Source organism: Manis javanica, chromosome 6 (genome assembly GCF_040802235.1).
Source record: "Manis javanica isolate MJ-LG chromosome 6, MJ_LKY, whole genome shotgun sequence".
NCBI lineage: Eukaryota > Metazoa > Chordata > Mammalia > Pholidota > Manidae > Manis > Manis javanica.
In genome coordinates, this window is record NC_133161.1 from 27,964,302 (window position 1) to 27,976,619 (window position 12,318).

The following is a 12,318-nucleotide window of genomic DNA, read 5'->3' on the forward strand; positions in this document are numbered from 1 at the left end:
TTGGTTTATAGTCTCACACAAGCTTATTATCTCATCACATACTGATAACAAAGCAGCTCACAGACAGGAAGCTGCTCTTCAGACTGTACTTGGAATATCACTTAGGAAATCCTACAGAAGCTGCCTCTGACCTTGAGTTATCCACAGATCTAGATAAGACTTTGAGCCATGACCTTATAGCAATATTGAAGAGTGAAGAGATTATTCTCCATAACTGTTGTGAAGGTAGAAGCTTTAGGAAAAAAATAAAACCAGATCACTACAGTAGAGGTGATGTATAACTGGATAAACATGCCTAGTATGAGTCAGAGCCCATTTGGCTCACAAGTACCTGCTGGCATAGGAGAGAGGATGACAACATGAAGAGGTGAAAGTGCTGGACATCAAACACTGTGTTTGTGCTAAAGTTCTAGAGATTGAGAATGCAACTAGGGGACTACCTAAAGGGAGGCAGTATGACACCACAGTAATATGTGTGAGTGTGGTACTGCACTGTCAAGGGTAAAGAACCAGGGACCATACTTCCCAGCTGTGCAAATTCAGGTGATCAATAATCCTCACTATGCCTCAGTTTCTTTATCTAAAAAATAGGAGAGATGATACTCATACCTACCTAACAGGGTCATCGTGAGGGTGAAATAAAAGATTGATGTAGAGCCCTTAGCACACAGCATGCTCAGTACACGTTAGCTATTCTTATTCTTTTTTGTCAAATTAAAGTACTCTCTATAGTACCTGATCAAACAGTAAAAGGAACCACAGAAGGAACAGGAGGAAAATGCATTCTATCAGGGGAAAGGATCTCACCAAGCTTCAAAGCTTATATCTTGTAAGAATATACAACAATTTATTAAAGGTGATAAAATTCTGTCCCTAGTTTTGGTAAGACGAAAACTGCAGAGAAGCAAACCTATGTGTTTCAGACAAAAAAATCTTGAAAATTTCCAGAAATAAATACATGTTCTTTCTTTGAAACTTTCTACTTGACCATGGCTGGAGTCACCTGGCAAAAATCATTCACAGGTCACTCATCTAAATCCACCCCTGGACACTTTTCTAAAGGTTGCAATTTCAGGAAAATAGTCTATTTATTTGTAATAACGATTTCTTCTGTATCAGAAGAGACTCTTCCCTCAGATGCTAGTAAACAGCACTCACTGATAGAGGCAGTGTGTACATAATGTCACTCCAGTCAAGAGCTGACGCCGCAGGAGAAGGCATCCTTAAACATACACCCCGTGACGTCAGAGCAGTGTGTGCCAACTCTGGGAGGATTCCCATTCAAGGCTTAGCATGAAATGAATAATTGCTGAACCACTAATGAGGAAAATACCAACCTTAACTAACTTTCATTCAGTACCACTGGAAGGAGTCTAATTGGAACCAGCCTTAGGCAGATATTTCAGGTGCACTAGGTCCTGACTGCCACGCCTACATCCAAAAAAAAATAGTAAAAAACAGTGCCCTCTTCCGATGATGCAGGCTCTCCTCAGACCAGGACTGGTGGAGAAGGATGGATGCTCACCAGGACCAGCTCCTGGGGAAACACTCGGTGGGTCAGGGACACTGGAATGACACAGGAACTCCACTGGGATCCAAGCCCCAGTCATGCCCCTGTGCTGGGGGGAAAGGCCTGCAGCTATAGGCTCAAGAGGGTGTCACCATGTAGCAACACCCCCTATCTTACTACCTTTTTCCTGGAACTAACCATGTGACTCTCAGTCCTCCAATTCTGTATTTTACAATGCTTCTTCAATAACTTCACTGTAGTCATACTGGTATTTAAAAGGCACCGTTTTGGAAGAGTGCACTCAGGAAGATTCACTCTCTCATTTTATTTCAGACTCCCCCTACATGTCACCTTTTCAATGACTTCCTGGCCACCCTTTTTAAATACCACTCCCCCACCTACTCACTCACTCACATTTTCCTACTTCCTGCTGCTTCTTAAACTTTGTCGGTACCCTACGTCACTTCTGCTCTATCCATACAACTCAAGTCAGCTCCTGAAAAGTACTGATTCTACAGAACATATCTAGGACTTCAAGATCCAGGGCTTTTGAATCTTCTATGAACTGTGTTTGTTCCTCAGATATATTTCTACGGCTTTTGCTCTACTACATCCTATAGCAGATGTCTCGCTATAAATGGGGTCAGAGGAGACTTGAAGAGAGTCTGCTGGAGTGTCTGTGTCAATCTCCACAGTTGCTCCTGGTGTTCGAGGCTTCTACCACCATTTATAAAGAGCTGTTACATCCACTTACAAAATGTTTGGAGGCACAGGTCTTTGAAATCCAGTTCTACAACTGCTGACAGAGAAGAGGGTGTGCAGGAGCTGGGCTGGTTGCTGGCTGTTTTCTTCCACTAACTGCCAAAATGGTATTTCCTGGTGAGTCACGAAGAGTCAACAGGCAGGGTGCTCGCAGGTCATTGCCAAGGCTCCTGAAGCACTCTGTCCTCTGAGCACAGTTTCATCAGGGCTGGTTCTACAAAGGAACAGACGAGGCAGCTACTCTGTTTAATCTGAGGATGCTCAAAAGGCTAATCTGAATACAAATTTTATTCATATTTACTTGATCTGAAATTCCTACCATAATGACCTTCTAGAGCTACACATCTCCTTTATAAACAAAGATTCATTCCTCTAAGCACTAGAGTTACAAATTAGATAGTAGACACTTTAGCAGGGGTTTTAGTCACCTGATGAATATTTCATCAAATCTCTCTTCATTTAGGGGAGCTCAGGTATCTGACATGTGAATGAAGAGTGGCAGTTTCTCATGAAACATGGCATGTAGAGCACTTAGCATTAGAAGGTGCTGAAACAATAATAGTTCTTACAGTTAGAGAGAACAACCAAATAGAATAAATGATTCTTAGGTTTCTTAGGCAAGCTGGAAATCCTCCTTATGACATTGTTCCTCAAATTCCATGTAATCGTTATGGGAACCTGAAACATTGCTTTCGCACAGGCTCCTGCAGCCCATGGACTCCTAAAAGGAAGCCCCCGGACTCTGCGCATGGTTTTCTTTAACATTTGTAATTCTAAAACTGTTCACACTGTGATGTAAATGATTAACCACAGATCAGTCCTTGATAAGGAGACCAGAACATCAAACTTCCAGGTGAGCTTCAGGAGGCAGGCGTGCAGCAGGGCAGGCAGCGCCCGGTTCTCCGCCCTCTCAGATGGCCTTCACTTCCTTTCCCTTTCGCCTGAGGCTGCCCACTGATGCAGTAAGCCCTGGGTTTCCTGAATGCTACCACTTCTAGAGTTCTTCAGATGTTTTCCAACTGAAGGCTGCAAGCTACTTCTTGTTTCAGGGGGCTCCTTCTCAGTACTATTATCTTTATCCTCATGCTCCCTGTTGTCTTACAGAAGACACGGGTGGAATGAGTAAAGCACATGCTTGAACAACCTTTCAGATGATTTCTGGGATATCGTGGCGGGTATAGGGGTGATTTTCCTTTTTTGCAGACATGGGGCAACAACACTGAACCATAAGTTCTACCCTTTCTGAAACTGTGATGTCCATGCCCAATCTGCTCCCTTTATGCAGACTTTGAGACCAAAAGGTTTAGTGATATGCCATCCATACACTCTGAATAGAGAAGAAAAAAATAATTCTACATAGACCACTGAATGGAGTCTCGTTTTCTATGAGAGACAAGATCCAGCTTCCTCTGGAAAATCGCCAAAGCAAAACACCCTTAATCAAACTTCCCCATGCCGTATACTCTTTAGGGTTCTGCCCAGGAGTTGGGAGGCAGAATTCCTTTCCTGTCATTTCTTGGCTCTGGGCAATCACTCAACTGCTAAGACTTGGTTTCCTCATCTATAAAATGAATATAATATCGACATTAGCTTCTTTACCAATTGTTATGAAAATCAACTAAGACAATATATGACTTTTTTTTTTCAAGAAACATTATGGAATGAGATATATCAGGTAATCAACTGGGCATCAAAGGTACAACAATGAATAAGGCATGGCCCCCTCCCTCAGAGAGGGAGTCAGACATGTAAATAATGGCTGCTTATCATAGTAAGTATATAATAGAGATACAACAGAAAGCCATTCACCCATTAGATACAGACTGATGGAAGACAAGCCATCAGAAAAAAAAGCAAATTTAAGTAGAATATCATATGATATTCTACTTTAACTTAACCCATATAAATATGTGTTTATGGTTTGTCTTTTAATATTCAATGTAATTACTTTGAGTAGGAGGCTACTGATTGAAGTTTTGACTGATTTTTTTTCCATATGCCAAAGCTGTTAGACATTCTGCATAACTCCTAGTAATTATAGTTTTCTTAAAGTAGAATGAGAGCTCAAACACACCTGGAAAATAAACACACTTGTAAAGGCACAGAATCCTATCATATTTTCATGACTTTTTCCCCTTAATCTTTCATTGTTGTCTAATCTACACCTAAATCAAAAAAAGTTTTTCTTAAAGGCCTGTTCACCAAGTAACTTGGTTTTCATTTCATTCATATTTTACTGACTTGCATCCTATATAAATAATGAAAGTATAAATATAAGAGGCACAAAGCAGTTTAGGGATAAATCAACCGTCTCTTGGTAAGCCTATAACTCACTAGCTGAGGCAGAAGGATGCAGGCACTGGAGAGAGATTTACTAGTCAGAAGCTTCGAGCAGGCAGGGGACACAGTCCATGTGCTTCCAGAGGGAGTGGACCAGGTGTGGGTGAATTCAGCATGCTGCTGCTAGTTCGTGAAGTAAAGATTAGTTAAAAGACTTGCACCATATGTACAAAGTGTTTTGAGAGCACAACAGAACTACTGAGTGTTTCTGCTTGGATTTGGTTTGAGATGGACACCACAGAGAGCATGTCATTTGTAGCCAGCTTTTAAAGGAGTTCGACAGGATAAAGAAGTAAAAGAAGTTGAGAGGTTGGAGAAAGGCAACAGGGCTTCCACAGCACAGAAACTGTATGTGAACAACAGAGAGGGATGAACCATGGGAGATACACATCAGACACACCTTCCTAATGCCCACTTGGGGAATGTAGCCAAAAAATAGGGTGCCTAAGAAAGAGTAAACAGATAAATGACTTTAATCACTATGTTTAATATTTTAATGACTCTCTACTATCCATGCTGGGCCGCCTAAGCTTTCTGAACATTCAGCTCATTTTCAGATCACCTTGGTAAAATTTCTGAACAGGTTCACCTACCAAACCTCCTACCATTGATGAGAAAGGAAGGAGGTCAAGAAAAACATCAGTACAGGCACATTCCTAGCCTGTAGAACCCAGGGAGACTTCAGCACTAGTGGGGACAAAAGGTTGAAGATCCATGCATACCCAGGCAAAGTGCCAGAGCTTCCACCAGTCATCCTGATGAGAAATTATGGTTGAGTAAAAGGCATTGTATAACCTGTAGGAATGTTAGAAAGCTGACCTTTACTCATCAAGCCTTCCTTGAGGGATCACTCATTACCTAACTGAAAGCTTACTCCTTTCCCAGTATGGGCTCAAATGCCACCTATGCATAGACAGTGTGTCTTGAATTCTATCCTACTGTCCCTAGGTCTGATATCATTACTCATCTCTTTGCCCTCCCATGGCACATTTCTTGAACCTCTGTTAGAGTAGTTATTTCATGGCCTTGAGTCAAGGGCTCATGGGTACATGTCAGTATCTGCCAGGGGATTGTGAATTTCCTGGGCACTGGATCTTTTTTCTACAAGACTGAATTCCCCCAAACAGCATCTTCCATGGGTTAGCCAAAAGTTTCATAATAAGGACTTATTTGCTCAACTGAAGAAATAAAAATCTGAATAAGAGATCATTGTGGTAGCCTGGAAAAGAAACACAGTTGCATTTACGAAACATGCTCCTAGAAATGACATAAAAAGTTGGGAAGAATAAAGTGTTTGGACAAGGTCTAGTGTTCAGGTACAGGAAGATTAGAGGTCTGGAATATAAGAAGTTAGAGAGAAGGTCACAGGAACTGGGATGGTTTTGCATGGAAATGAGAGAATTTAGGGGACCTAATAAGATAATTTAATTATATACATTAATTAGTTAAACAAAAGAAGATTCCCAGCTGTTTTCTGGTTCTACTGAGGATGAAACCAAGAAGATTACAATACAGGTTGTTTAATTTTCTTTCACATATTTTTTAATATCAGGACCCTTTCTTTGTCTACAATGTTTCCGTGTAACTCTGTAGAAATAGAGGGAGCAATGATACTTTATAGTCCATTGGGATTTTATTAAGCTGGTACATGAAAATACAGATTGGTCAGTGTCTGGACCATTGTCCATGTGTCTGGAATTCATTTAAACATTAGTTGGTGTTGACATTGCCTTTCAAGGATCTCTTAGAATGGTGTTACCTGGTCTGTCATACATTCTGGGCCCCCTTTCAGATGTGTGTTCTTTATGTAAACATGTCTAATGGTCATGATTAGACTGGGCCTGGGGTGGTGGTGCTCTATCCTGATGACACTTCATGTCAGCACTTGTCAAGATGAGGAAAAGAAGAGAAATCCAACAAAGTATTGCACAATTATCTAGGATGTTGACAAAGGAACCCTCTCCACCTATCAGAATGAGAAGGCTGGACAATTTCTTAGAGATTTAGAGAATGGGGAGTACGTAGGGTCCCCCTTTATCAGCTGTTCAATCAGCCTGCACTAGTACCTATGGAATTAGATGTTACTTGAAAAATCTGTTAGACCGCGATGTGAAAGTTATTTTTAACGTGAGTATTAATTCTGTTTTAAAGAGCAATAACTACTAACAAATACAGTTTGCTAAGAAAATGGGAGCAGGCCTATTTACCTGGTTGTGTGTCTGCATGTGTTGTGAGATGACAAAGCCTCATAGCTTGGAATGAGGTAGACTGACCCCAGATTAGCAGAGTGTAGAGGGAGGTCATTTACATAAATCCTTTGCCTCAGCCTGGGGCAGTTTTGCACCACCTCCTTATGGAGGAGCCGGAGTGGGGAGGATGAGGAGAGAGAGAGGATTCTTTCACTCCCGAGGCACGTCGACTTCACTTTTCCCTTGATAAGTTAAGTTTGTGGTAGTGCTAGCATTCAGGGTTTTGTACAATCTGAGTTCCACAGAAGCCCACAGCTAGTTGCAGTAGAATTAGAGCCCAGCCGAGGAGCATTCTGCCCTTTTAACTTTTTCCCAGAACTGAAGAAATATAAAGTGATCTGGAACTAGATATTAAAAAACATACTTTCTCAATTCTCAATTCCCTTCTGCAGCAAATTAAAGATAAAAACAACACCTTATTCCTCTCCTCACCTAAGACTCAATCACACACCATTTATGATCTGAATCTGGATGATTTACAGATCATTTTCACTTCTGGACTCGCAAGTTAACATTCTGGTAATATTCCCTTTTAATAGAAGTATCCCTATCGTTTTAAAGCTCAAAAATAATTCAGAAAAAAAAAAACACCTCCCAAACACCCTGGACTGATTAAATTAAAACAAAGGAAAATTAGCAGAGTCCTTGATTCAATTTGAGTTTTCAAAGTAATGAACAGTATTCATGAATGTTTAAAGGTTTATTGTCATGCATACGTTATCAACTTTGAAATCATCAAATTTTTTTTTTTAATTTTAGCTTTTTAAAAATGGAAAAACTGAAACTGTCTTGCCAAGATTGAAAGGGATATTAGTTCTCCCCTCACATATTCTGTCTGGTCTTGTGAGAGTGGCGCATTGTTTCCAAGGACAGCACTTTCTTTGCAGTGCTGAATCAGACACTAAAGACAGCCTCTCTTCAATGGGGTTACTACAGGGGAAAAAAGGAGACTTCAGTGCATCAGAGAAGGGACAATCTAATCCTCTTTGCTAGTACATCTGCTCTGGCAGTTTTGCTCTGCAAATCAAAAGGCATCCCATTAATTAAAGTTCCCTTTCCTTTCATTTTTATTCAGATAGTGAAATGTGACCAGTGTTCATACACACACACACACACACACACACACATAACACAAAGTTTCAGGCCACTTTAGTCACAAATATCTATCTACCCTAAGGGTGAGCACTTTGATTAGTTGTCTGGTTTCCGCTTACTGTTCTTCCTCATTTTTTTTTTTAAGGAGCCCTTCTTTGGCAGAGTGCAATACATTCAGAGAGCTTTACAAAACAAAGCTTTCAGCCCTGAGTCAGCAACAACCTCATCTTTGTTCGTGTGGCTCTATTAAGGAAAGAAGGCCAATTTTATGCAGGTTTCTATGGCTGGCTTCACAAAGGCATCTCTCTGTATGCAAGCTTTCTGACAGGAACAGCCGACTCTGAGATCATCTTTTTCAGTAATGACCAGCTGCAGTGATCGGAGAAAGAAAATCATAAACTGGTTTATACAGTGATTTTCCTAAGAAGACTGAAATATAGATTCATTCACTGGCAGCCACATAATAAAGGCAGCTCATTGGTTGTGTCCCATGGACAAGCAAAGGCCTCCTCTACATTTTCCTTCATCTCCAAACATGCTTTGATTGGATATTCTCGTCATCTGTCTTGAGAGGAAATGAAGCTAATTTGCATTTCCCTGGGTTTCCCAGGAAATTCCCAAGAATTCCTGTCCCTTATTTGATGGTGTTTTCATGTGTTTGGTATCACATTAAATTACAATCTCACAGTGACTCCAGGTACTGAGCATTTGTTTAATGATATAGCTAGAGCAGTGTTAAGATTTCCAGTTGGCCTACAGGGAGGTGGCTCTAGACTTCTAGGACATATGGCAAACATTCAGAATAAACAAAATAGCCTCAGACTCCTGAAGTATTTCTGAAAACATCAACATAACCCTATTTGCCATGAGGTTTATAACAAGATAGAATTTGGCAATCCAGAACTGTGTTAGAGCAATCTGTGCTAATGTTACGTCCTTAAAGAGTGTGGAGTGTTCTATGGCAGGCTTAGACATATTTTGATTTATAAAAGAAAACTTACAGATTAAATAAATTTCAGTGAGAAATGGTGATCTTAACAAAATGAAACTTCTCTGAACTGCAGGACTTCTCAGGATCTTCAGTATTCTAAGGCACATTGTCATGATCTAAAAAAGGTATCTTCTGCTCTACCCTGCCAGGAACACCTACTGGGACGGGGGCTCCACAAAACGCACTTTCGGGGAAATGCTGACCAGTACCAGTGGGATGATTGACAATCAAAAGCTTCCAAAGCCTCGGCTATCCTGAAGTTTGCAAGAGGAACTTGAGACATTTGTTTTAATGTGGGTCTATCAAATATTTATAGTCATGTGATATCTGAAACTAGCTATTCAGAAATCAATTATAAAGTGAAATCAAAGAGCACTGTAAGCACTGTAACTTTTTCTCCCCCCAACCAAACCCCAAATGCTGACTTTCTCTTTACAGTAGAGCCTTAAGAGATCTCTTATGACTTACTGAACTGACACACTGGTTGTATGACCCTCATTTCCAAGGCCTCATGGCACAAAAAAAGAGCTATGATGGAATGCGAATGAGAAGCCTGGGCTGCTTAAGTACCTGGAAGTGTAACAGGCACGGGGTTGCACCTCAAATCGTGGCTACTCATTAGAGAAGCCAGAGAGTATATTTTTGCCATATTTAAATATGAAGTGTTTTTGTCATTATGCGAGAACTGCTAGCTAAGATTTTGTTCATTCTTCTTTTAGTTATTTCAAACAAGAAATATTTATTGAGTGCCTACTTTGTATCAGGTACCTTGTAAATCAGACAGACATGGTCCCTGCTCTCCAGGAACTTACTGGCTAGAGGGGAGAAAGTTAGATGCCATGTTTTGTAATTTCTAGTCCTGTGGAGGTCTGTTTATTTTTCCAAAGGGGCTTCTGTGCATTTAGAACTGAGTAGGGCAGATATCACTGATATTTTGAGAAATTAATGCAAGGGATCCATCCTGAAACTTGCCTGACCCAGGGGTGTCATGCTCACAGGCATTAGGACTGTATTTCATTGTTTCAAACAGCTTGCATTTAGGATGACAATACTCTGCGGCAATTCATGACAGGAAAGGACGGTCTTTTGAATTACCTTCCCAGAACTCCTGAGCAACTGTTTCTGTTTTTCAGTGGCTGATGAGTCACAGCTCAGAGGAGATACAATCAGTGTGCCAACTGTTGTAACAAATGAGGGTGATTTCTACCTTGGAACTCCTGATACAAGTCTAAACTTGAGTTGGAAAATAAATCCTCAAGGCACATACCTCAGTACTTGATATCCTACAACACACAAAGGATCTTTCTGCACTCTTGAAGCAAGTTGGGGCTTGGTTTAAGGGTGTATTTCTTATGAAAGAGGGAAAGATGATGGCTGAAATACGGAACAAGGCAGTGATAGGGAAGGCGTCATAAAATGATTCCAAGTTATAACACTCGCAAAAGTTATGATCTACATGAATTAAATGTAGCCATCTCATAAGGAACTTACATAACCTGAGTAGCCTAAACTTTAATAAGTCAAGGAAATGACTTAGCATTGATCAATTCAGAACCCAATTTAGAAAACAAAAACTCTAAGCTTCTAGCTTCTGAGTTTTCTTATCCATTTTTATTGTTTTAGTAAATGAATCAATAATTTGTGTATTTTCTACTGCAGTTTTCAATGCTTCTCTCTTTGCTTTGCTTCTGTATATTTGTCTCTTTTTGAATCCAGATCAATACAGTTAATTCAAGAAGTATTTATTAAATAAGTTCATGCTATTGACTAAGCACTGAGGATAAATGTTAAAAAAGAAAATATGATGCTAAGGAACACTACTTGAAAAACCAGAGATGGCTCCATGTCATCTGCAGTGAGTTATCAGAAAGGATTGGAAAGAAGCTTGATATTTCTTTATGTCCAGCATTTAGTTCAGCTTCTGTATTTCCTTTAGACTTTAAAGTGTTGTGCCAAATATCTAAGTTATCTCAATTGTTTATATGTATAGTCTGAATATTGTGAGTATTGGAAATATTATTATAAATACTACAAAGAAACAGTATTATAAATATTATAAGTACATATTATGACTTCAAAATTTAAATATGTTATTATACTTCGAAGTTTGCTTTCATGTAAGAGGCACCTTATATTAAATTTGTAATAAAAGGAATTGCAAAAATGACAAAGACAACAGCCTTTTATTTTGTTTCCTGTTTTTATGATGTATATTTTATGTGATGTATTATAGCAGGTAAAGACTGTTTCTCCTCTTTAACTTTTGTGGCTTCATTCCACCCATGTAATACACATTAAGTAATAAGCACCAAGGCACTAGCGCCTGCAAAAGGCTTCTCCCCCATTTACCAATCCATGTGCACTCTGCAGCCGCCACATCATCAGTTGTTTGAAGGATTTCAAATGGGTCAAAATAAATACCACTACAAAAATATTAAATTCTTCATATCATTGCCAACAAATACACTTTGAAATCAACCAAATAGTCTACCTTTTAATTAGTGAAAGAGGAAACACTGTTAGAATGTTAAAGATTATGGCAACTTACTCATTCTGCTTAAATGAAATGGACATTTTGCAAGTTGCAGATTAATTCATTCACTTCTATTTTATGTATGTGATTGTGTGTGTATGTGTATGTGTGTGTGAGAGAGAGTGAGCCTAGTACTTTTCAAGAAGTATACTAGAAGCTGGGTTTACAGCAATATATAACACAGATAAAACTACCTGCTTCCTTGGAGCTTAAATGTAATGAAGAGAAGATCAACAACCAACAAACATCTATTTAATAAAAGGCCAGATGGTGCTATGTGAGAAAAGTGCTGTGAGGAGAATTAAAGTAGTATAAGGGCACAGAGGACAACGGGGAGGAGACATTTGATGTGATGGTGGAGGAGGACCTCTCTGAGGAGGCCGCACTGGAGGAAAGAGAGAAAGCCTGAAACCGTGGATTTCTGTTATCTGGGTAGAAGGGCCTGTAAGTGCAAAGGTGCTGAGGCAGAAATGCTAGTTGTGGCTCAGTAACAGAAAGGCAGCCCACAGGAGCAGGTGAAGGAGGGAGAGTGGGGGGAGATGCACTTACAAGGAGGCAGCTTGTACCTAACATATGGGGACGGGGGGCAGAAGCACAGGGAGACCTGTGTTGACATGTCTGAGTGTCTGAGTATTTAAAAGTTATAAATCAAGCCAACATACTCTTAAATAAAATATGTCTGTCTTCCTTCGTTAACCTTCATAACCTTTATAACATGCAGGAGGCCAGGTTTAAATGTAAAATCTTTGGACTCATTATTCCAGGTTGGTGGATAAGCAGTTGGCCCCTGGTCCTTGGTCTTCTGCCTTCTCTTTCCACCTACAGCTCCACCTTATAT